We start from the raw sequence: 26,435 nt of genomic DNA on the forward strand, positions 1-26,435 counted from the left end.
ATGACCGGAGGCAGCGAGCGCCATTTGAAAAGGCGTTGTCCCGAGAACAACTCAAGCTCTACGCGAGGGCCAGCCTTTGAAGGAAAAAAGACATGGGCTGGGCTATGAGGTTTGCATGACTTCGACTGAATTTGTAGACCCAACTGAGGCATCCCCACAAATGGGGGATGGTAATCAGCCAACTATCGATGACTTGGAAGAAATAAATATTGGGACAATCGAGGATCCTCGACTGATTTTTATTGGCGCACGTCTGTCCAAAGAAAAGAAAGAGGAATATCGTAAGTTCCTTTCTGCAAACAAAGATGTCTTCGCTTGGACTTATGAGGAAATGCCAGGCTTGGATCCAAAGGTAGCGGTGCACCGACTTGCCGTGCAAGACAATGTTCCCCCAGTAAAACAAACACAAAGGAGATTTCGACCCGAGCTACTCCCCAAGATAGAAGCTGAGGTCGGCAAACTTATAGCTGTTGGATTCATTAGGGAAGTTAAATATCCTAAGTGGCTTTCCAATATTGTTCTAGTTAAAAAGAAAAATGGTCAAATCCGTGTGTGTGTAGACTTTAGGGACTTAAATAAAGCATGCCCTAAAGATGATTTTCCTATACCTATATCTGAAATACTCGTCGATGCTACCGTGAACCATGAAATATTTTCTTTTATGGATGGATATTCTAGATATAATCAAATAAAAATGGCGCCAAAAGATGAAGAGCTAACGGCTTTCAGAATGCACAGAAGCCGAGGAGTGCAACATTCATGGGAAGCCAGACACTACTCGTTACGACAGGTACTCAGGATTTGGAGGGGAACCCGCCTTGCAATGCCGAAGACAATTTGCGCGCTGGACTCATCGATATTGAAGCTTGGTTCAGGGGATACTGAGGGAGTCCTGGATTAGGGGGTCCTCGGACAGCCGGACTATATCGTTTGGCCGGACTATTGGACTATGAAGATACAAGATTGAATACTTCGTCCCATGTCCGGGTGGGACTGATTTTTGCAGCAGAGTTCTCTGGTCTTCTTCCTCCTCTAGTAGCAATATTCTACTACACACCATAAATCATATAAAAGCACATAGAGAAAGAAGAGGCAGGCGTGGTGCGTGCTGGAAGGTTGAAGGTGAGATAAGGCATGAAGAAAAATATAGAGTCATAAGCTTAAACCGTTGTACAAAAAGAGGGTACATACATGCATTTATAAAAAATAGAATAAAATAAATAATGCTTCAGGCCATACACAATGATGGTGTAAATAAATAAGGATGCTTCAACGTCAAAGCTGTCGTACTAGCACATCATGCATAAAATCTGAAGTTCCCACGTGAATATACAAAGTACTGCTACATTTGAAGTGAAACTGAGTACTGAACATAAAATGATTCAAAGGGAAATGATGAATTGAAATAAAAAAGAGAAAACTAAATGAAGTCTATGCCTTCTCAAGGAGCTCGCCAGTTCTGCAAATTGTTCAACAACTGACTTGCTTCAGTCTTTAAATCTGTCGTCTTTTGTTCAAATTTAGCAAGCCTTGTACGTTTGCCAGCATTGGTATCCTGTAGAGTCTTCACCAAGTTCTTCTGTTCAGATTGATGGGCATCATGTGCTTGCCGACACTGTCCCATTTCCAGTTTAATCTTGTGCAAAGTAATAGTAACATCTTCAAGCTGGGCCTTCAGTTCTGCTTCCCGTGCCTCCATTTCAGTGCACTTCTTTTCTACGGCAGATAAGTCCTCAATTATGGCCTTGGAAACCTCATGGCCAGACTTAATCTTAAGTCCTACTTCAGCAACAACATGCTCATCTTGCTCAGATTCCTCCGTGAACTTAGTCTGGCCAACCTCCAACTTCCTGGAAAGGTCAATAAGCCCGACCAACATAGCCTGCACCTTAGCTACCTCAGGCACTTGCGTGGGCACCGTCTGAGAAACGCTCTCAAGCATGATGCGTCGCTTGGGATCACCGAGGGTAGAGTCGTTCAGTCCTTCGAGGGCTCGTTTTACCACGAAATATGTAGCCTCCATAAACGTCTCCTTGACGAAACTGCAGTCCATCTATGCGTCTTTCCCTAATACTACCATCACCTCGGGGTCTTGTGAGTGGCGAATTTCTTGTTCGCAGCCTAAAAAAAGAGAGAGAAGAGTTATGAGAATTGATGATAGTGATGGTTCATAAACACGACCAGTTAAATAAACACATAAAAATAATGAACTACCAGGTGAAGTTGACAGGAGACCAAGAGCACTAGGGGTAGGGGGCACAGTTTCAGCCACACCAGGGCTGGAGGGTGGACGACTTGTGCCACACTCGCCAAAGGTACAATCCTCGATAGATAAATCGTAGAGGTCACCAAGGCCATGGTCCTTTTCTCCCGTGAGAACATGGCTAAAATCTTCATCACTAACAAAGTTACTGAATTCAACATCTAAGGACGGACCATCCAATGTTATTGGTTCAGAAAAATTGGATTCTTGGGCGAAATCAAGTTCACGCTTCAAGGGCAGCCTTTCTTCCTGTTCCACATGAGGCGGTGTAGATTGTCTGCGTCTCTTTCCGCTACGGATGGGGCAGTGTCTGAGATATCATTATCCACTAATAGCGCATGAGCGGAGGAGGACCCAGCTATGGCATTCTGTTTCAGTACATTACCTCGCCGTAGCTGCAAAAAAACACAAAAAAGAGAGCTCAAGTTAGTACTAAATAGTACGTGAGACATAATGAAACATGGACACACATGTGCTTGAGCTCACCTCTTTAGACTTCACTAGTTGAGCAGCAACAAAATCATTTAAATAATTATAGAGGACCGGTCTCCATTGATCTATAATAGGTGACTCTGCCTTCTCAAGGGACTGAACATGTTGGTCAAGGTGCTCCATAGATACTCTCCTCACCACCATAAAATCTTTATCAGACAATGGGCGAGGCCTGATATTGTGCTGTAGTGCACGCTTATTTTTTATCCTTACATCACAAGGGGTCTTCCCAGTCATGTTGGCATTGCAAAGATGGCCTAGAATGTCGGCGAAAGGCTTTAGAATTTTTTCCACCAATTAGCCCATGCTACAGAGGAGTTCCCAACTCGATCATCGTCAGGAAAATAGTGGAATTATTTAGGGGTCAAGGATAATAGGTGTGACCAAAAAGCATAGGCAATTCCAATTTCGTCTTGAGTATACATGCCCGCTAGAGGAGAAAAGGGTACAACTTGGTCAAGACGAAACTGTCATGCCACTCGATCGGGGTTATATGGTTCAGCTATACACACATCGGCGGTGATAGTACCACGCCTCCACGGCAGCATGCCTCGACAAATAGAAATTAAGAAAGCCCTCTTGGGTTTGAACACACCTTCCATAGTGAGAGAATAGGGGTTCCAAACAATATTCTTATAGTCATCAAGGAAAGCATGTGCCTCTTTAGGAGTAAAATGACGTGGCGTCTTAAACATGGTGTTCACCATATTAGGTTGTACCGCCAAAATTCTGGAGCTCGGGAAATTTGGCATTTTTGCTCTATTTCCATAGGGTTTCTTGAGGTACACGCCCATCCATCTAGCAAGGTAGTGGACCGGCCAAATCCTATGTATGAATGAGGGGCCAATCGGATGAGTACAAATTCGCCGAAGTGAGTAATAAAGGGAGCAAAGAGCAGGTGGGCCTAAAGAGATGCGTCATCCTAGGGAAATCCATGCCGCCATCACTAATACCCAAGGGCAAATATATGGCCCACCACCAACAACGACGTAGCGGCAAAGCCATATGGCAAGAAAAGCCGCAGCGTACACGCGCTGGTCTTCTAAGCTCTTGGTAGCAAAGGAGTTTACTCTACTATTGTGAAAGAAGTCATACCATTCCTTGAAACCTACTTTGCCACCCACAGCAAGCTTGGTCCAAATTTCTAGGAGCCGAGGCAGGAAGTTGGGGTACAAAAGAGTCGAAGGATCCAACTCATCAGCTAGGGGAACATATTCTTCATAAGGTTCACCATAAGGGGCAACCCCGCGATCTGATGCATATCAAGAAGTGTGACTGTACGCTCGCCAGATGAGAACAAAAACATGTTGGTGTTGGGATCCCATCTCTCCAATAAAGACCTTAAAAGAGAAGGGGAGACAGAATAGTCGCCTAAAGAGAAATAAATGGCTCCATAGACGTAATCCACACCTTCCTCACTCCCCTTCAGGTGGGTATGATATTTCTTCAAGGCATTAGTACCCCATTCAAGATACCCAAGAGGCATTGGAGCGTATTCAACCTCATGATTCTCCCAGCCTAAACCTTTGGATATCATATGTGTCCCAAGGGTTGAAGCTTCATCAAGTCTGGGCCCAGGTGCGGGAGGTTGATAACAATGAGCTGAGAAAGATGGACCTGCCGTCCATCCACGTGGTCCAAGCTCAGGATGGCCGTGTGGTACGCCTAACTTTGTAATCACTGGATTGGCTAGCTCACTAGTATCAGGTTCAAATAGGTGTTTTTGGCCAACTGTGATAGAGGCATCCTACATGATTAGATGAAGATGGTGTCGTGGCTTCCTCCATCTATATGCAAGGAAAATATGCATGTTGGTATACATATGAAATTACAGGAAGTTAAAATAGTACGTGAAAGTGCAAGATTGAATATTATACCAAGGTGGAAGTAATGATCCCAGGGTACACAGTCTGCAACAAGAGATATTATCTACAAAAAAGAATCAATATTTGAATTTGACGCAAAAAAAGGAATATGAGAAACACGAAACAGGTGCGCGTGATTAAAAATATTCCTCATCCCAAAAAACAGTAGCATCACCGTCGAACGATGGACCAAGCCCATATATAGGCTTGTCGGAACGCCGACAATGATCAAGTCATTAAATTCATATATAGATGAAAAATAATCATAGTCGAACGACGGACCAAGCCCATATATTGGCTTGCGGGAACGCCGACGGTGATCAAGTCATCAAACTCATACATATATGGCAATATAAAATCACCATCGAACGACGGACCAAGCCCATATATAAGCTTGCCGGAATGCCAACAGTAATCAATTCATCAAGTTCTCATACATATATGGTAAAAAGAATCAATCATCAACGTCGAGCGACGGACCAGGCCAATATATAGGCCTCCCGAAACGCCGGCAGTGATCAAGACACCAATTTCATACATACACAATAAACAAAACTATCACTATCGAACGACGGACCAAGCCCATATATAAGCTTGCCAGAACACCGACAGTGAGCGACTCATTATTTCATGCATATATAAAAAAAACCACCGGTTGAACGACGGACTAAGCTCATATATAGGCTTCCCGAAACGCCGACCGTGGGATCACAATATTTGGATGAATAAATACAGATCACACACACCCAGAGACCAGGGCTATATACACCTTGACAAAAAAAAGTTTTATGCATTCAGGGCATAATATCCCTGACACTTCTAGTAATGGGAGAGATGCCACAGCGAACAGACGTAATCAGATAATTTGGAAAGGCAGATTACCCAAGGAATATTCGATCCAGACCGTATCCTAGTGTTCCCGTCTCCCTGCACCTACATGATGAGGAGATGGAATAGAGATTAAAAGCAACATCCAAGATGCTAAAGGATAGATCATTTCTTGGTAATGACAGGACAAAGAAAGAGGCATACCCAATTGGAGGAGTCAACACTTGCCAACACGGAGGTGCATCTTGTGAGGGATTGAAAGTAATCTGGGACTGAGGAAATAGCAGACTAATCAGTCAATGAATCAATTTAGCCACTAGCGAAGTCGTATATAATTTGCTAAGCTATCAAAAGGATTACGGCCGGCCGGACGGAAGTAGACCTTCGTCTCCGTCGTCTTTTGTCTTGATTTAAGAAAAGAAAAGGAGACTTGCTGTTTAAAGAGAGTTGAGGGGATAGTGGACGCAGTTTGTTATCCGGATGGAGTTTGTTAGTCGGACGTGGCCTGATTTTTAGCCTCCACAATTGCAACATATGGTTAAAAAGCTGTACGTAACTGGCACACGATCGTCTAAAAAGTTATAAACCCATTATACTCACCAGAAGTGCTTTAAACAAAATATGTATAGTTTCGAGCTCTGGGCCCGAGTCAAAAGAATAAAATAAAAAAATCTCACTTCGAACCCAGACCTTGAGGGGCATCTGTTGACATGGATTTTGACCGAGATAAATAATGTATAAAATATAAATTTAAAACAGCAGAAATAAAACATTCGATAATGAAAAGAATTAATTTAAAGAAATCAATCAACAACTCAATCAACCAAGACATCGACGACTGGCAGCTCCAACTTTGTTGATGTACATTGCAAGAGAAAGTTGCAAGCCTCGCAACGACCTACTCCATCGCAATCTCCGGAGAGCACCGTCCGCTGAAACCGCCTTCATGGAATCATCGTTGTCGCAGGGGCCCCGCCGCGCGCAGCTCCGACTTCTCTGTCGTAGCGAGAAACAAACATAGATGCACCCATTGACGCATTGGACCGTCGGGACCAGGAGAATTACCTGCGACCAACTCTGCATGTCCACCCTAGGGAAAGCGCGAAGGGGAACTAGTCTTCAAGATGACGACCACAAGGGAAAAGCGACCCGGGAACGACGCCATCAGCCGACCCTGCTACAGCAGCGCAAAAGGCTTTCACCCAAAGACAAACCTCGAAGACGGACAAGGCCGGAGAGTACCATGACAACCCAGCGGGAAGGAGGAATAACACCCACGGGTGCCGTGCCGTCGGCGTTGGCCATCAAAATATCACGGCATATTAACAAAATGCATAGACAATATAATTGGTGACTAAATAAAATTTAGCATCAATTGAATCTTTAGCTAGCACGAGCATGCGTTATGTGCTAATGCATGCAGGCTAGGCAGCGTACATGCATGAACGTATGTGGTGTGGCCCTCACAGCCAATAATTAATTTTTTTGAGCAAATCAACACAGTCACCATGCATATGCAAAAGCTGCTCCGATTATAAATAATCAAAGTAAGAAGCCCATACGTGCCTTGTAGCAGGGGCCATATCTAGATAAAGCTTGATTAAGGAAATTCACTAAACTAATTGGGCCAGAGGGCCATGTGCGCTCCCGCCGAAGTCCCATCAATCAACTCAGGAGACCAAGTCTACCCATGTTCTACCATTCAGCCACGACTCCTGCTCCCACGTACTGCACGACAGCGACGTGCAGGCTGACTCCTTGGCGCGTGCGGCAACCTCCAAAGGCCAGTGCTCCACACCCTCCCCTATAAATACCAGGCAGATGCACTGCTCTAGGGTCGGCCCTGAGTTCGTTCATTTCCTCTGCCAAAAATCATACACACACAGTAGCACAAAAAGAGAGAAGGAGGCAGGCGTGCAGGAGGTTTGAAAGGTGAGATTCAATGGCTCTCCTCTAGCCCCTAGTTTGGTCATTGTGGTACAGGCCAGGGAGCTTTTTTCTTCTTCTTTTTCCTAAATCTCTAGCCCTTGGTCCGGTCATCACGGTACAAATCAAGGGTCATGTTTCATCTTTCGAAAATTCTTGTTCTTGGTTCGGCCATCGCGGTACAAATCAAGGAGCATATTTCATCTCCCCAAAATTCTTGCCCTTAGTCCGGCCATTGCAGTATAGACTAAGGTGTATGTTTAATCTATCTCAAAATTTTGCTTTTGATTTGACCATTTTGGTACAGACTAAAGAGTATGTTGCATCCATCCCAAAATTTTGTCCTTGGTTCGGCCATCGCGGTACAAACCAAGGAGCATGTTATATCTACCCCAAACTTTCGCCTTTGGCTTGGCCATTGCGGTACGAGTCAAGGAGCGTGCATGGTTCTTGTAAGCACGGTTCCTTTAAATGTTGCGTGCACTTCATCCCATTGATCTCCGTCTTGGTTCGGTCCCTTTAGCGATACAAGCCAAGATGAACACCTCGTTCCTTGGTTTGGTCTCTACACATGGATACAAATCAAGAGAGTATCATAGGTACAAAAACCTCATAAAAATTGACTTAATTTGGTCATCATAAAAAAATGGATATGACTAAGTTGGAATAAAATTACAAACGCACTAAACTGAACTCATGATAATCTCTTGTTTGGTTGCGCTACAGGCATTATGTGTCATGCTAGTTGCAATACAACTACGAGCATAAAAATATATTCCCTCGCTTGGTTACGCTGCACGTGGGCATTATCTTAATGCCACACGGTGTTAGTAGTAATACGAGCAGGGCAAGACTTAATTAAAAAAATGTGTTCACGATACACACCTACAAACCAAATCATGCAAGATGAATGATAAAACATGTTGCATCATAAAAAACCAAACTTACTTGGTTACGCTACACGCGGGCATTATCTTAATGCTACGCGGTGTTAGTAGTAATACAAGTGAGAGAAAATTAAACAAAAATATTTAGGCCACATATTTGGTCCAAAGTCAAATAAAATATGGCATGAAATGCTCCAATGCTATAAGAGCCTAAACTATTAGTATCGTCATAAATGGATATCACAAACTCTTTTTACTTGGGTTATGCTACACACTAGCGCTAATGAAATGATGCTATGTGGAGTAAAGCAGAACTTAATAAAAATAAGTTCACTCCACATCCACATATGCATACAAAATTCATGCAAAATACATGATAAGGCATATTTCATGTAGCCCACATAGGCTTTAACAAATATAAAATATCATAAACAAACTCCATTCGGGTCAAGCTATACGTGTGTGTCATATCATTGCACCGCGTGGTTAATATTGATACCGTGTGAAGTTGAAGTCAACAAAATATGGCACATATCATATGCACCATAAAAAGCATCAAAATTGTGTCAGAAAGCTTCAGTCCATTATGCTACACACGGGCACCATATCAGTCTCGCGCGGTGATAGTAGTAATGTGATGATGTAAAACTTATTAAAATTGGCATGTCACATGTATCCATGCCACCAAAACCAAAGATGTCATATAAAATTCCCAAAGAAAAACATACCCATATCCTATGTGCCAAACGTAGGATAAAACTAAGCCTAGCCAAAACCAACCTTCATTCTGCACCATCATATAAATGAGGTTGAACACAAATAAATTTGTTGCATGTTAGGAAAATATATACTCCAACATATGAAACATGAAATTATGGAGAAGTACTTGCATGGAAGCAAACTTCAAGTACCCAAGCAGGAGTGCATCGACAATCGCGAGGAGGATTTTTCTTGTAGCATATTGTAATAGGAATGTGTTGCAATCTTATGTAATAGATATGTTGGAATTATTAATCAGGGGTTTTCTCTTCGGAGATGTAATTAATATGTAAATGTAAGAGTTCTGGAAATAAAGTAGTTGCAATGTTTGATCCTATTTTTATTGTATGCATCTACGCATTTAAATTATTAACTCTATATCAATGACGTGGACGCGTGTCTCACGCCCGCCATTTTCCCGCCATCAGATTCTGGCACGCTCGGTGGGACTTTTTAGAATTATCAACAAACAGGGAGGGACTGAAAATTTAACGACTGACCATCCAAAGTTATTGGTTCAGAAAAATCATATTCTTGCGAAAAATCAAGTTTGCGCTTGAGGGGGAGCCTCTCTTCCTCGTCAGCATGAGTGGGCGATAAATTTCTACGCTTCTACCCGCCAGTGGCCGGGGCAATTTCCGGAAGATCATCACTACCCACTAGCAATGGACGAGCAGAGGAAGAACCAACTGCAACAACAGACTTTGGTACGCCACTTTGCTGCAGCCACATATATAAAAGGATGATATTATTAGTACTCATTAGTACAACAAAGAAATGAACAAGTTGTACGTAGACCATTAATTCACCTCTTTAGATTTCATGGGTTGAGTAGCGACATCATCCTTAACCTTTCGCTTCTTCTGTTAAAAAGGAGATATAGAAAAAATGAGACAAAGAAAGGAGCAAACGAACTATGGTAGTACCAAATATATATAGATGTATATATCTTACCTTTTTAGAGTTGATTAAAGGTTCATCATTTGAGAGAAAGCCACACAAAATGGGACGCCAGTGGTCCATAATTCACCTTACATTCAATTTGATGGCTGCAATATGCTCCTCCTTACCCCTGGCGGAGACTTCCTTTATAACAACAAAATCATTCTCCGAAAGCTTGCGAGGAACTATGTACTCCTCTCCGCGTTTCAAAAAATAACGTTTCCACGGATTATAATTCAGACCATTCGAGATGCCCGGACGAAGAGTATTGAATATGTTGTTAAATGGTTTCATATATCCCACCCACCAGTTGTTCCAGGCCACAGAAGAAAATGCCTCATGCGCATCATTAAGAAGGTACTGGAAATCTCATGGTCCGAGCGTAACAAATGCGACCAAAACGGATATGCAAGCCCAGTATCCTTCCTTGTGTACACGCTGACCAACGGAGCATAGGGCACTTGTTGTCTCAAAGTAAGTTGCCGTGCAACTCGATCAGGATGATATGGCTCCGCTATGCAAAGATCATCAACATCAGTAGCACGCCTCCATGGAAGCATACCACGGTGTGAAGAAATGGTGAAAGACCTTTGCAACTGATCCACCCCGACTAAGTTCTTTGGAGTATAAGGATTCCAAAAAATATTGGCTCGGTCATCAAGGAAAATGCGTGCCTTAGCAGGACTGAAAGTTATGGGAACCTGAAACATAGTTTTAACCATGGTTTGTTGCATCGGCAATTGCTTAACATCTGGAAGATGTTTCCCTTTCACTTTGTCCTTAAATGGTTTTCTCAAATAGAGACCCATCCACCCCACGATATAATGCACTGGCCAAATTCTTTTCTCATAAGAGGGAGCAACGGGGTGCATATTGATCCTTCGAAGAGAATAATACAATGAACAAAGTGCTGAGGGAGCTAAAGAGATCTTGCGACTCGAAACGATCCAAGAGGCCATCAGAAGGACACCGGGACGAATATAAGGCCCCCCACCAACAACCACGTAAGAGCAAAGCCAGTGGGCTATAAAAGCCGCAACGTACATGTGTTGTTCCCGAAGGGAGGTGAAAGATGAAGTGCGTTCGCGTTTGTTATGGAAATGGTCACACCAAATTTGAAAAGTCACACTTCCATTTTCACGGCTGAGCTGATAGAATTCTTCTAAAAGGCCAGATAAGAAATTTGGGAACATAAGCTTTGAAGGTTCTAGGTCATCTATAGAGGGAACATATTCCTCGTATGGTTCTCCAACTGAAGGAAGACCCGACATTAGAAGCATGTCAAGCAGAGTCACGGTGCGTTCACCAGATGAAAAAAAAGGTATTTGTTTCTGGATCCCATCTTTCCAGTAGTGACCTCAGTAACGAATCTAAAACTTCATATTCACCAAGAGAGCAATAAATGGCCCCATATATGTAATCGGTGTTCTCCGCTTCTCCTTTCAAACAAAATGAGTGGTTATTCAATATAGAGATGCCCCACTCAACATAGCCTTTGGGTTGCGGAACATACTCGACTATGTGACCATCCCAACCTAGACCTTTTGCTACCATCCTGGTCCCTAGGGTGTAGGCTTCATGATCAGGTTTAGGATAAGGTGCTAGTGGATGAAACGAATAGTCACTAAGAGTAGACCCCACATTCCAACCACGAGGATGGTGCGTCAAATCCGCATGTGCGAGCACCTGTTGTCTGATCACTGGGTTGACCTCTTCATTAGTATTAGGCTCATACAGATGCCGCTCAGCTAACTGGCAAATTGATAGTTCATTCGAAGGAACAAACCCCTCACCATGCGCCATCTATATATAAAAAGGCACAAAATGAATACGATGGCATGTATATGTGTAAAAGAAACGCCTAGTTAAATAAAAAAGAGGGGGAAATGTCACGGTGTGTTACCTAGCTTTAGTAGCAACTATCTTCAGCCAACCATTAAATACTTTCCCTATAAAACAAAAATGGAAACACTGGAGTAAATAAAAGACATCAGATCCAAGCATTGGTTGTATATGTTATGTGGCACTTATAATTGTTTCCACGGTCGTACGACGGACCAAGCTCATATAGGGACTTGCTGGGACGCCAACCGTAGGAAAAATATATTTTCAACATAATCTATATGTGGCACTAATAATTGCCTCCACGGTCGTACGACGGACCAAGCCCACATAGGGACTCGCCGGGACGCCCACCGTGAAAACAACATATTGCTGGCATAATAAATATACATGGCACTTGTAATCATCTCCGTAGTTGTACGACGGACCAAGATGATATACGGATTTTCCGGAATGCCAACGGGGAAGAAATCATATTGTAAACATATATGCTATACTTACTGATCTCAATGGTTGTACGACGGACCAAGCCCGCATAGGGACTTGCCGGGACGCCAACTGAAAAGAAACCCAGTGCCGATCTCAACAGTTGTATGACAGGCCATTCCCATATAAGAACTCGCCGAGCGAAATTCGTGAGGAAATTATTGGCATAAGTTACATAAAAGAAAATCGATCAAAGATGAAAGGGATTTATACTACACACATGAGTCTTCACGGCTGTACGACGGACCAAGTTCAAACAAACTTGCCGGCACGCCAACCGTGAAACCAAGATGTTGCTTGATCACACATACATTCAGAAGAGACACCATCCTCATATATAAACAAAAAATCACATGTTGTACGTTGTGCGTTGCGTGCATGACTACAGTATATATCCTACTTTCAAACAAAGACAGGAAGGAGACGAGCCTCGAAGTTATGGTACCTGGGCCGGAGAGGAAACGTCCGATCAATTCTACTAGATCGTAATCAGCTCACCTAAAAAAATAGAAAGAGATTGGGCTTAGGATAAGGTACATGAATCACGTCCTCAGAAAGCAATCACATACTCATCGGCATGTGAGGCAGGAATTGATTTGCACTTCTGCGGGGGCTGCTAGCTTTTGTGCCTAACAAAAGATAAACTGGAGATCAGTTGCATGACGGAGACGCAAGACCAGATGCAATCGTTGGTTTAATCGCGATACATACCGGAAGTCTCCGAAGAGCAAAGCTAGATTGAGATTGCCAAAGCGCCATAGTAGCACACAAACTGAAGCTAAAGGATATAAGGAAGAAGAAAATACGCTGGTTTGGTTACCAAACCAACGACGAGAAAAGTGCTGCTCAGCACGCTACTGAGATCTAGGCAACAACGCTAGCAGTTCAAACCATTAACTCCTTATCCTTTGGAGTCTTAACTAATTGTCAAGCCGGCAAACTTGTAACAACCCTCCAGGATTAAGGCCTTATCCACTTAAATGATCCAAACAAACTTAAAATAATATACATACAACGCACCTGGCCGACTGTCAAGACGGCTATTTCAATAAAACATGCGTACACCCCCAGCGCTAAGCCAAATCTCTAAGGCACGTTAAATAAAAGATACATATACTTTCGAGCTCTGAATCCGAATTAAAAAAAACATTCGCATTCAGACCTCGAGGGGCATCTGTTGACACCGATTTCGGCTAAAATGAAACATGGTGCTTAGATATTATTAAAGTAAAGTAATTATATAAAAAATAGCATGATAAATTTCTGTCGCGCCACTCAATATAAAATAACAGACCCGGAAATAAAAGGGAAGGTGCAACATCGTCGCATAAATTAGTGGACATATCACTTTCATACACATACCATCATCAACCACGAAATTCCAACGTTCACACAAATTCAAAGTTTCATAGACGAAACTAATATTGCCACACTGCTATATCATATTTATGAGCATTATTCTGTCATCGCTAAAAAAATATTAGCATAATAATGTTCGCGTAAAATAATATAACACGCGACGATGTATAAAAAAATGTCAAGTCATCATGAATTATATATCAGTGGAAAAACGCTTCCCCATGTCTAAATCTGACCAAGTGCACTTATACGGAATAGCTACGTACATGCATGCATATCCTATTCCATCAGCCGATCGCATGCAAGCATGCCCAGAGCCCACGCATTATGTAGCCTAATTAAGCCCAGCTGATGGGACATTGCCGGTAATTAGTGATTAAACAAATAAAAAAGGGAGAGGAGCCAGCCACGCTTCCACGTTCATGGACACGATCCCACGATCAGAACGTGGGCAGGCGCGCGTCCAGCCGGCCCTCCACTGTTTCCCTTCCTCCCTATAAATACCAGGTCGTTCGACTGCTCTCCGGCCGCTCATTTTCTCATCCACGCGCCACCGCTGCTCGCTCATCATTCATCAAACGATTCATCCATCCATCATTCACACACATACATACGCTGCAACGCCGCTCTTCGTCGTCGCTGGCCGTTCGTCTCGCTGTCGTCGTCGACGCCAGCCGCTCGTCACCGGCCGTCCGCTCGCCGTCATCGTTGCTGAGCCGTCGTCACCGTCCGTTCGCGCCATTCATCGCCGGCTGCTCACCATCTGCATCGCCCACGAGCTGCTCTACACGAGCGGCTGCTCATCTACATCACCACATCACATGTACGTGACCACATCCAAGGCAAGGTAAGAATTCAAGGCAACCTCCTGGCTCCATTCTTGATGTATCTCTGTTGAATCATATGCCTCAAATAGTATGGGTGTTCTTCGTCACTTCACATTCACATAGCACATCTTGTTTGGTCTCATGGGATCTAGCATCCCTTATTGATACAAACCAACGTTAGTTTAGGTTGCTCTTGTTTTGGTCTCATGGTGATGTTGTATCCCATGTTGATACAATTCAAGACTAGAATATATCCATCTATGATGCTACCATTTCACCGTACACATCATATATGTTCGGTGCTGCCTAATTAATTCTCTCTTGGTTCGGTCTCATGGTGATCTTGATCCCATGTTGATACAAATCAAGATGATAAATGGAATGTTGGGTCTAGTCATATATTGATCCTCAATCCTATAGTGATGCAAACTAAGTGCACACGATGCAACTAAAATTCTTCTTGTTTTGGTCTTATGGTGATCTTGCATCTCCATGTTGATACAAGTCAAGACCAAAAATTATGCTCATCTTGTTTTGGTCTCGTGGTGATCTTGCATCCCATATTGATACAATTCAAGAATAAAGATATGTCCATCTTGATTTGGTCTCATGGTGATCATGCATCCCATGTTGATACAAATCAAGGATAGAAATAGAAATAAAGCTTATATTGATTTGGTTTCATAAAGTCCTATTTTGTTGGAAATTCACACATGTTTCTTCCATATAATTTATAGTCTGCCTAGACCCCTAAATGCATCAGTATAGGGTGTAAACTTGGAGCATACGGCTATATGTTCATTAGTCTCAAGAAGCAGCATTATACGCTAGTGAAAACCCAGGTGAAACAAAGTCATGACAACTCAATATCCATGACTTTTGCTCTTCGTAGTTTAGGGCGATATATCTAGACTGCGAGAATTGTCATATACTTCATCATGTCCATGCGAAACATATACTAATATATATTTCTGTTTGGTTACACCACAAGCATACGATCTATGCTACGTTGGTGATAATACAAGCAAGAAGAAGTACCGACACTTCATTTGGTTATGCTACATATGGGCACGAAGTTGCTACATGATGTTAGTACTAATACAAGTGAAGTCAAACTTTATAAAAGAAATATTCTCATTCAAACCCATATAAATATTTGACTAGATCCACTTAGTCGCATGACCATATATGACATGTTTGAGACTAGCAAAACTAGTGTTTAAGCATAACCCATATGTTATAATATAATCTCTCATACGGATTAAAATTGTACCATGCATAGAAAAGTAGCTAGGGTCATAGCCTATGTTACCCGCACTAAACATAATATAGTGCGATCGAATATGTCATCAACAAATTTCATATAGTCCTCGCATATAATGGCTCGAGGCAACGCTATATACGTTGCTATAAAGTAAACCTAACTCATAAAAATAGTTATGCCCTATATTGCATATACACCGTTAGCCCGGCTAGTCAACCATTAAATAAGACAACTACTACATATTCGCTATGGTTAATGAGCTAGGCATAAACGTGCCATATGATTGAACATTGTCAAATCATGAATGTTGTGCAACGCATATGTTATCATAGACGAAGTTCAAGGCTTTCCGAGTACGCCAACGTTGAAGACAACAAGGAGGATTTTTATTTCTACATTTTGTAGTTTTCTTTTAATTCTACATTTTGTAGTACTCATGTGTTGTGATGCTATGTAATAGATATGTTGGAATTCTTAATCAGGGGTTTTCTCTATGGAGATGTAATTAACAAATCTTTTATGTAAATGAAAGAGTTCTGGAAATAAAGTATCTGCAATGTTTGATCCTATTTTTATTGCATGCATTTATGCGTTTAAATTTCAATCTGTATCAATGACGTGGACGCGTATTCTCAAGCCCGCCATTTTTCCCGTCATCAAGGGTCGAGTAAACATATCCCTTCGAAGGGAGTTCATGCTCCTGCAGCCGCTTCCAGGAGTCCAGAGGCGCCGGATACATTAATGGGCATGTTGCAGAATGCGTCCATTTCAGAGGAACATCGTACCTTAATGGGTATGGTAGTTGAGAGGATTCTATCCGCAAGAAGCGGATTGAATGAAGCCTTCATGGGCCTACTAAGAGGCTTTGAGGTATGTAATATCTTAACCGCTCTTTACATGCCGAGTGTGCCTGTGTATAGATAGTAGCCCCTGAGACTCTGGTCGGCTTCCACAGGGAGGCGATCAGAGTATCAAAAAGATATGCTCAGGAAATGACATGATTAATTTGAAAACAGGCTGGTATGTCAATGACGACTGCGCATGCTGCGGAAGTTGCAGATTTAAAGCAGAAACTTGAGTCAGCAGATGGGGATATTACTCTTATCGACAGGCGGCTCGACGAGGCACAAGGTATGTTTTGGGTCCGTCGGCTTATGCATGTATACTAATGTGAGCACGAAGCTGAAAATTATAAAGTGGGACATGCGTAATTGCAGATGGTGTTGCTGCGGTTGAGACCCTTCGGGCGGAACTAGCCTGGGCCAAGGAGCAAGCCAGAGTGAGCAATGCGACTGTCGAGAAGGCCGCTGCTAAGTTAAAGGACGAACAAGCTGCTCGGCGCCGGTGCAAGGAGAGAATATCTACCATAGCGCGAGAGCTGAAGGATGCCACAAGCCAATGTGAATCACTAGAGAAGGATAACAAAGCCAAGGCATCCGAACTTAACAAGGCTTTACGAGAGGCGCGAGAGGCATGGTCCGAGTCTAGAGCGGCTCGGGAGGAGATCTGGCAAGCTGGGCAGATAGCGGCTAGTATGCCCTTTCTATAACAGACTAAATTTGGCGACCCATAGTATGCCCTGCTTAATCAATGGTGGAGTTCTCCATACCCATTCTTGGACCTGCCGAAGAGTGTCGCCGATGCGGCGTAGTTTTATGAAGCACAAGACGGACGTGCAGTGGAGAAGCTTTTCTGGTCACAGTTCAACGTGCCAAAGCGTCTGCCATTGCTGAACAAACAAATGGCCCAGTGGGACGAGCTCACAAGGTGTCCGGAGCTGCCATGAAGGAAGTCGTGGTTCGGCTATGGCCAACTGAGCCAATTCTGAATAGTTATTTGGGTTTGGTGCAGTGACTTATTAATGCGGTGCTGCGTGTCGACGCCATTAAACGGTCGGCGTGCATTGAAGGTGCATGGATGGCCTTTGCCCACGTCAAGATGTACTGGGCGAAAATGAAGGTCGCCGATGTTGCAGCAAACAGTCCGCCCGAGGGCAAGGACCATCGCATGCCGGAGCATTATTTTGAAGATGTCCTAGAGGGCGCCTGCTTGATAAAGGGTCAGTGCTGGAAGAATATTATGTTCGAGTGAATGTATCGGAATTGTGATAACAATATTACGGTATATTAAGGTTGTGTTATATTTATGCCTTTTGCCTGAAAGGCATTTCCTCCTGTGCGGCCATTTTTTTATAATCTGAAGGTTTGCCAGTTGTCGGCTTCAGCCCCCTTGCATATAATGCAGGGGTGTTCGGAATAGCAACTGACTACACTTGACCCAACGTATTGGTCCGTGGAGGAGGTGTAAGTGCGGCGAACTAGGCAATCGGACCATAGGGTTTTAACACCTTCACTTAGCCATAGGAGTTTGACATTGGGTCTACGATATAGCCCCTTGTATGTATGCGGTTATCCGAATACGGCTGCGCTACATAGGTGACCAAAAAACGGTCCTTCGTGTTATACAGAAGAAATCACAAAAGATTTTAATAAGTCACCGAGTGGTTGACCAGCTCTCGCCGTATCATGACAGTCAGTTTTCAGCTTTCTCTAGTGAGTTGCTTAACCAGGTGAACTAGAAACACAATCGCAGTAGTTCTCCCTTTACAACCCTAGCCGATAGAGCGGAACGTAAGGTAGTAAGCACAGGAGCCGCGCAACCCAACTATTGACGAAAGACATGATTTGGAGCTGATGCATATAATGCCAAAACTCGTGACGCCGAAGTATGCTATAGAGTTTTTCAGACTCGTTGGCAATTTAATATGTTGTCGTATCGAGCCCCTGGTGATTAGTGCCGAGGTGTGTATGTGAAACCACCGAAAAGGTACAGTTCTATAAAAATAAATACTGAAGATGGATTATATCCACTGGAATCTGATTGATATGTCAAGCGCAATTTTACAGATTATAACACCTCTACCCAGGTCATTTCACATGCCAGGGGTCGAAGGCTGAGGAAAAAGGCTATATCCAGGTTTTAAATAGAGTGTTTGGTCTACAAAAATCTTTTGGACCTCCTATCACACGTCTGTGCTGCCTTTGCCTTGGCGAAGAGGATTCCTTAAAAGGAGCAATCTTTGGTTGCCTGGACGAAACTGGGTTCCGAAAGAGTCCTTGTAGGTCCATAGGACGAACATGTTTTGATTCATCTGTGACAAAAGATAAGAAATAGTTTAAAAAGAAGGGAGAAAAGTTGTAGGAGGACGAACCGTGCTGTAGGTCTGATTGCATTGTGCCTCCACCGACGACCAAGGTATTTTAAGTGCATAATTATGCATGCGCGATGTGAACTTTGCGGGCATATGCGGTGAACGACGGAGGCAGAACTGCTAATCTAGCTCGAAAATTGACCGGCCTTGTATAGTAGAGGCCGGTGGCTTAATGGGCGATAAGGTTTGCGGTTTAACGAGTCTACTTTGTACTTCGGCTGTGATGGCCGTGGTATACTCCTCGGAACGGAGGGGTTGTTCCGTTTTTCCAGTGATCGTTATGACGCCGCGTGGTACGGGCATCTTAAGCTTTAGATAGGCGTAGTGTGGGACCCCATTGAAACGAGCGAACGCGGTCCGCCCAAGCAGTGCACGGTATCCACTGCAGAACGAAACAATATTGAAGATCAAGGCTTCGCTTCGGAAGTTGTTCGTCGAACTGAAGACTACTTCCAATGTGATTGAGCCCGTAAAGTGAGCTTCTTCGTCAGGTATTACACCGTTAAAGGTAGTTGTGGTGGGCTGGATCCTTGAGGGATCAATGCCCATTTTGCGAATAGTGTCTTGATAGAGCAAATTAAGGCTACTGCCACCGTCCAGAAGGACTCGTGTGAGATGGAATCCATCAATGATTGGGTCGAGGACCAAAGCTGTCGAACCCTTATGACGGATACCTGTTGGGTGGTCATTGCGACCAAAAGTGATCGGACAGCCTGCCCATGGGTTAAATTTTGGTACGACCGGCTTTATGGCGTAGTCATCTCGTGGTTCGCGCTTGCGCTCCCTCGTAGGGATATGCGTCACAGATATCATGTTTACTGTTTTTTCTTCGGGGGAAAATTGCTTGTGTCCCCCGGTGTTTGGCTGGCAAGTCTTCTCGTCTTCGCTGTCACTAGGCGGCCCCTTCCCTTTGTGTTCAGCATTGAGCTTGCCTGCTTGTTTAAAAACCCAACAATTTCTGTTGGTATGGTTGGCGGGTTTGTCAGGGTTGCCATGAATTTGACAGGGCCGATCCAGTATCCTGTCTAAACTGGATGGGCCATCTTTGTTTGCATTGAATGGCTTCTTCCGTTGACCGGATTTGGAACCACTGAATCCGGTTTTGACCGACATGTCTTGGGTTCCTACATAATTGTTTCGACGCTTGTTTTTATTGCGTCGAGGCTTGCCATTGCCGTCCCTGACCTCAGAGGTTCCAAGATCGCTGGTGCTATTGTTTCGGCGGGCCAGCCAGCTGTCTTCTCCCGCACAGAAGCGGGTCATCGGTGCGGTAAGAGCTGCCACAGGATCGCTGGTGCTATTGTTTTTTTGGCTGAGATGACGGGCCATCCATTCATCTTGGACACTATGTTTAAAAGCCGCTAGGGCTTCGGCGTCCGGACAGTCGACGATTTGGTTCTTTTTAATTAAGAACTTAGTCCAGAGCTTCCTGGCTGACTCTCCGGGCTGCTGGATGATGTGACTGAGGTCATCGGCATCTGGAGGCTGGACATATGTACCTTGGAAGTTGTCGCGAAAGGTGTCTTCCAGGTCTTCCTAGTTGCCAATAGAGTTTTCTAGGAGGCTGTTTAGCCAGTGCCAGGCTGGTCCCTTTAATTTTATTGGGAGGTATTTGATGGCATGGAGATCATCACCGCGGACCATATGAATATGGAGAAGGAAATCCTCAATCCATACCATGGGATCTGTTGTTCCATCATACGATTTGATATTCATAGGCTTGAACCCTTCTGGGAATTCATGCTCCATTACTTCATCAGTGAAGCAGAGGGGGTGTGTGGCGCCTCTATATCGGGCCAAGTCGCGACGTAGCTCGGATGGAGTCCGTCTGCGGTTTTCGGCCCAAGCGTGATTATGCTTGTCACGTCTGGCTAGATAGCCGTCGTCGCGCGTCGGGGCATGCCCCCGCGATCCGTAGATCGATCTGGTCTGACCTGCTCTACTACCCAGGTCTTGCCGCAGGTCATATGTGTATCCGCGAGCTGTTATACCTCTACCTTTACGGCAATGTAGTATGGGTTGGTGTTCGGCTTGAGTCGCCGTTTTGTCCCGGCCACAAGGTGGTCGGTCAGCCGCATTATGTGCTGAAGGTGCAGGCTCGAGGGCCTCGTCGTCAAATTGGGGTAGCAGTTTATGCTTCGGGTAAATTTTGGTTGGGCGTTCGAGGCCATATTCCTCGGCTGCTAGCACATTAGTCCATATATCGTTGAGCAGATCTTGATCAGCTTGAAGCTGCCGCTGCTTCTTTTTCAGGTTCCTTGCAGTGGCAATTAGCCGGTGCTTAAAGCGCTCCTGCTCGAGAGGTTCCTTAGGCACGATAAAATCCTCGTTGCCGAGGCTCACCTCATCCTCGGAGAGAGGAAGATATTGATGTCCTCCGAGTCTTTGTTTTCAGCCTGTTCGCCGGGGCTAGCTTGCCCATCTTCCCGGTCGTCCTGTTCGGAGGTCGGCTCGACGGGTTCTTCTTTGTCTTCGGCATCGTCCGGAGTGTTGTTGCCTCCTGTGCTGGTATTGCAATCTTTTCCACGGGGTTATTTAGAGCGGTGCCGCTGGCATCGGCGCTTTGGCTGTGTCTCAGGAGGTATATCCTCGACTGGATCTTCTTTATCATCGCCGCTACCTTCTTTGGGTGTGTCCACCATGTACACGTCATACGAAGAGGTGGCCGTCCAGCATCCGGTAAACAGCAGGTTTTCGGCCTGCTCCTCTCCGACATCATCGTCCATACCGTCGATGTCTTTGGAACCATAGTCGAGCATATCAGTTAAGTCTCGATGGTGGCTATGAAGTGGGTGGTGGGTGGGACGTAAAATTCCCCGCTCATAGCCCCTAGTCTGGGCTGGGCGTAGTTCGGACATTGCTCCTCTGTAATGACGAGGGATCGCATCAGGTCCAAAGCCTCGCTTAAAGGTGAGGTTTGACCAGGGAGAAGGAAACCCGTGGAGTACGGCAAGAGGGAAACTCCTTGCCCGGGCTCACACGATGCTGACTCTGATGGTTCCGAGCCAGTGTCCGGAGAAGAGTCCGGCTTCATGATGGTTGCCAGCGACACTACATCATCCGGTTCTCCCGTGCTTGGCTTAGCGGCCATAGATAGTCCGGCGGGCTCAATAATCCCGTCTTCGGACATGGTGACGCACTCTGGATCTAAAGCCAGAGCGGAGGTTGGGGTCATGAACCCTTGGAAGATCAAGTATGCTCGGATATCAGCGACATAATCCAGATTTCCAAAACTAATCTGGTGACCTGGGGCGTAGCTGTCGATCTGCTCTAGATGGCCAAGCCAGTTGGCCCGTAGTGCGAAGCCGCCGAACACAAAGATCTGACCGGGAAGGAAAACCTCCCCCAGGGCAGCATTGTTGTAGATGATTGATGGAGCCATCGACGCAGTGGAACTCTCAATGAAAACAACAATGTCGGTGTCAAAACCGGCGGATCTCGGGTAGGGGGTACCGAACTGTGCATCTAAGGTCGATGGTAACAGGAGGCAGGGGGCACGAAGTTTTACCTAGGTTCGGGACCTCTTGATGGAGGTAATACCCTACTTCCTGCTTGATTGATCTTGATGAATCTGAGGATTACAAGAGTTGATTGTCACACCCTAGCTAGTTCATGCATTAGAGTGTTGCATCATGTCTTCTTTTCCAGAAAACTGAAATGGGGATGACAGAACCCCCAGCACCCCTGGAAACAACTAGGGTTCACTAAATTATTTTCAATGAACCGAAAATGCCCTTCATAAATGTTCACCATCTTTGGTCCTGGCTAAAACCTCTGCCAAAAATGGTTTCATACTTTTGGAGGCCATTCTGGATTTTTGCACCAAGCCATAAGTATTTGCATTTGGGAAATTTAAATCCTATAAATATTTTAAAATGCCAAAATAACCATGAAAGTATTTTTAGGCTCTTGAGAATATTTTCAAATGTGCCTATGAATATTTTCAGGTTTTTTCTAAATGGAATTGTATTTTTACTATTTCAAAACACAGAACAAGAATAAATAAAAAGAAAAACAGCAAGCAGAGAGAGTAGAGGATTACCTGGCGCTCACCTAGCAGGCCCACCTAGTCGGCCCAGCCCAGCCACCGCTCCAGCGAGCTGCTTGGCTCGGCCAGGCAGGCAGGCAGTTGCTCGACGCCGGCACCAGCGCGCGCCACGCAGCTGCCCGCCGCCCTGCTTCCTTCCCTCGCCGTTCTGCTGCCCTGGGTCAGTCACCCATTCCTCCCCGAGCTCGCAGACACGCCTCTTCCTCCCCAGCTCCTCTCCCTCGCTCTCCCGCACCATGGCCGACGCTGCCGCGCCCGCGCCACCGTGATAACCGCGTCTGCCGTCGTCCCCGTGCCGCGTCACCGTGTCCGTTCGCTCCGCCGTCGTCGACTACGTCGAGCAGGCCGAGCCCCGAGTGCTCGCCCGCTCTGGAGTCGCCCCTGACCCCGTCTCCCCCAACTCTGGCCGCCGAGATCGCCATCGTTGCCCCGCTCAGCTCCGGCCTTCCCCGAGCCCGCTTCGATGCTTGCTGCAATCGCCGTGTGCTCAGCTCCGTCCTCCCCCTCTCCGTTTACTCACTCCTGCACGTATGCACCACACCACGTTCACCCGCACCCGCCGCCGCCGAGCTCGTCGCTGACGTGACTCCGGCCACCCACCGGCCACACCACCGTGACCAACGCACTCACCGCACTCGCAGGAACCCGTAGCACTACTCCACGCGCCTCGCCATGACCCGTAGCCTCGGGTTCGACCTCACCCGAGCTCCGGCAGCCGCACAGCTCGTCACCGGCGACATTTCCGGCCACCCCGAGCTCCACCACTGCCACCAAACGATGCGGCTTGCTCCCAGCTACGCGTAGATACTCTACGCCACCCATTTGGTCACCGGAGCATGAAACTCGCGCTGCTCCGCCGCGTCTGGCCTTGCCGGCGGCTAAACGCCGGCGAGTTTGACCTCGTTTGACCCTGGTTGACCCCGTGTGGGCTGCTACCTCTTGAGCTTCCGTTGGATTTCCCCGAAGAAGAAAGGATGATGCAGCAGAGTAGCGTAAGTATTTCCCTCAGTTTCTGAGAACCAAGGTATCAATCCAGTAGGAGGCCACGCTCAAGTCCCTCGTACCTGCACAAAACGATAGCTACTCACAACCAACGCGATTAGGGGTTATCAATCCCTTCACGGTCACTTATGAGAGTGATATCTGATAGATATAATATTTTTGGTATTTTTGGTATAGAGATGCAAAGTGAAAAGTAAAAGGCAAAGTAAAAAAGCAAAGCAAGATTAAAGTGATGGAGATTGATATGATGAGAATAGACGCGGGGGCCATAGGTTTCACTAGTGGCTTCTCTCAAGAGCATAAGTATTCTACGGTGGGTGAACAAATTACTGTTGAGCAATTAACAGAATTGAGCATAGTTATGAGAATATCTAGGCATGATCATGTATATAGGCATCACGTCCGTGACAAGTAGACCGAAACGATTCTGCATCTACTACTATTACTCCACTCATCGACCGCTATCCAGCATGCATCTAGAGTATTAAGTTCAAAACAGAGTAACGCTTTAAGCAAGATGACATGATGTAGAGAGATAAATTCATGCAATATGAAATAAACCCTATCTTGTTATCCTCGATGGCAACGATACAATACGTGCCTTGCTGCCCCTTCTGTCACTGGGAAAGGACACCGCAAGATCGAACCCAAAGCTAAGCACTTCTCCCATGGCAAGAACTACCGATCTAGTTGGCCAAACCAAACGGATAATTCGAAGAGACTTGCAAAGATAACCAATCATACATAAAAGAATTCAGAGAAGATTCAAATATTATTCATAGATAGACTTGATCATAAACCCACAATTCATCGGTCTCAACAAACACACCACAAAAAGAAGAAGATTACATCGAATAGATCTCCACGAGAGAGGGGGAGAACTTTGTATTGAGATCCAAAAAGAGAGAAGAAGCCATCTAGCTACTAACTATGGACCCGAAGGTCTGAGGTAAACTACTCACACTTCATTGGAGAGGCAATGATGATGTAGAAGCCCTCCATGATGACGACCCTCTCCGGCAGAGCTCCGGAATAGGCCCCAAGATGGGATCTCGTGGATACAGAAAGTTGCGGCGGTGGAATTAGGTTTTTGGCTCCGTCTCTGTTCGTTTGGGGGTACGTAGGTATATATAGGAGGAAGAAGTACGTCGGTGGAGCTCCGAGGGGCCCACGAGGCAGGGGGCGCACCCTAGGGGGGTGCCCCCCACCCTCGTGACCGCCTCTCTGATGCCTTGGCGTAGGGTCCAAGTCTCCTGGATCACGTTCGATGAGAAAATTACGTTCCCGAAGGTTTCGTTCCGTTTGGACTCCGTTTGATATTCCGTTTCTTCGAAACACTGAAATAGGCAAAAGACAACAATTCTGGGCTGGGCCTCCGGTTAATAGGTTAGTCCCAAAAATAATATAAAAGTGGAAAATAAAGCCCAATATAGTCCAAAACAGTAGATAATATAGCATGGAGCAATCAAAAATTATAGATACGTTGGAGACGTATCAGGCATCCCCAAGCTTAATTCCTGCTTGCCCTTGAGTAGGTAAATGATAAAAAGAGAATTTTTGATGCGGAGTGCTACTTGGCATAATTTCAATGCAAATCTTCTTAATTGTGATATTAATATGCAGATTAGAAAGATTCAAGACAAAAGTTTATATTGACATAAAAATAATAATACTTCAAGCATACTAACAAAGTAATTATGTCTTCTCAAAATAACATGGCTAAAGAAAGTTATCCCTACAAAATCATATAGTCTGGCTATGCTCTATAGTCACCACACAAAATATTTAAATCATGCACAACCTCGATGACAAGCCAAGCAATTGTTTCATACTTTTGACATTCTCAAAACTTTTTCAATCTTCAGGCAATACATGAGCGTGAGCCATGGATATAGCACTATATGTGGAATAGAATGGTGGTTGTGTAGAAGACAAAAAGAAGAAGATAGTCTCACATCAACTAGGCGTATCAACAGGCTATGGAGATGCCCATCAATAGATATCAATGTGAGTGAGTAGGGATTGCCATCCAATGGATGCACTAGAGCTGTAAGTATATGAAAGCTCAAAAAGAAACTAAGTGGGTGTGCATCCAACTTGCTTGCTCATGAAGACCTAGGGCAATTTGAGGAAGCCCATCATTGGAATATACAAGCCAAGTTCTATATTGAAAGATTCCCACTAGTATATGAAAGTGATAACATGAGAGACTCTCTACTATGAAGATCATGGTGCTACTTTGAAGCACAAGTGTGGTAAAAGGATAGTAACATTGTCCCTTCTCTCTTTTTCTCTCATTTTTTTATTTTTATTTTTATTATTTTTTTATTTGGGCCTTTTCTCTTTTTATGGCCTCTTTTATTTCTCTTTTTTTGGGCTTCTTTGGCCTCTTTTATTTATTTTTCGTCCGGAGTCTCATCCCGACTTGTGGGGG

The 26,435-nt window shown here is 44.8% G+C and overlaps 1 long non-coding RNA gene and 3 pseudogenes across 1 annotated transcript; all 4 read right to left on the minus strand.

Annotated features, from left to right (window-relative positions):
• Positions 1–1,441: 1,441 nt before the first annotated feature.
• LOC147979514 (uncharacterized) lies at positions 1,442–2,083 on the minus strand (annotated as a pseudogene).
• A 410-nt stretch (positions 2,084–2,493) lies between these two features.
• LOC147979515 (uncharacterized) lies at positions 2,494–4,542 on the minus strand (annotated as a pseudogene).
• Positions 4,543–9,655: 5,113 nt separating this feature from the next.
• Positions 9,656–10,251, minus strand: LOC147979516 (uncharacterized). Its single transcript, XR_015599714.1, has 3 exons — positions 9,975–10,251; positions 9,830–9,883; positions 9,656–9,740 (listed from the first exon to the last, which is right to left on the minus strand). It is a non-coding gene; the product is annotated as an uncharacterized LOC147979516 (long non-coding RNA).
• Position 10,252: 1 nt separating this feature from the next.
• On the minus strand, positions 10,253–11,765 carry LOC147979517 (serine/threonine-protein phosphatase 7 long form homolog; annotated as a pseudogene).
• Positions 11,766–26,435: the final 14,670 nt, after the last annotated feature.

This window comes from Triticum urartu, chromosome 3A (genome assembly GCF_056163025.1).
Source record: "Triticum urartu cultivar PI428250 chromosome 3A, HENAU_Tu73, whole genome shotgun sequence".
In the NCBI taxonomy this organism is placed as follows: Eukaryota; Viridiplantae; Streptophyta; class Magnoliopsida; order Poales; family Poaceae; genus Triticum; species Triticum urartu.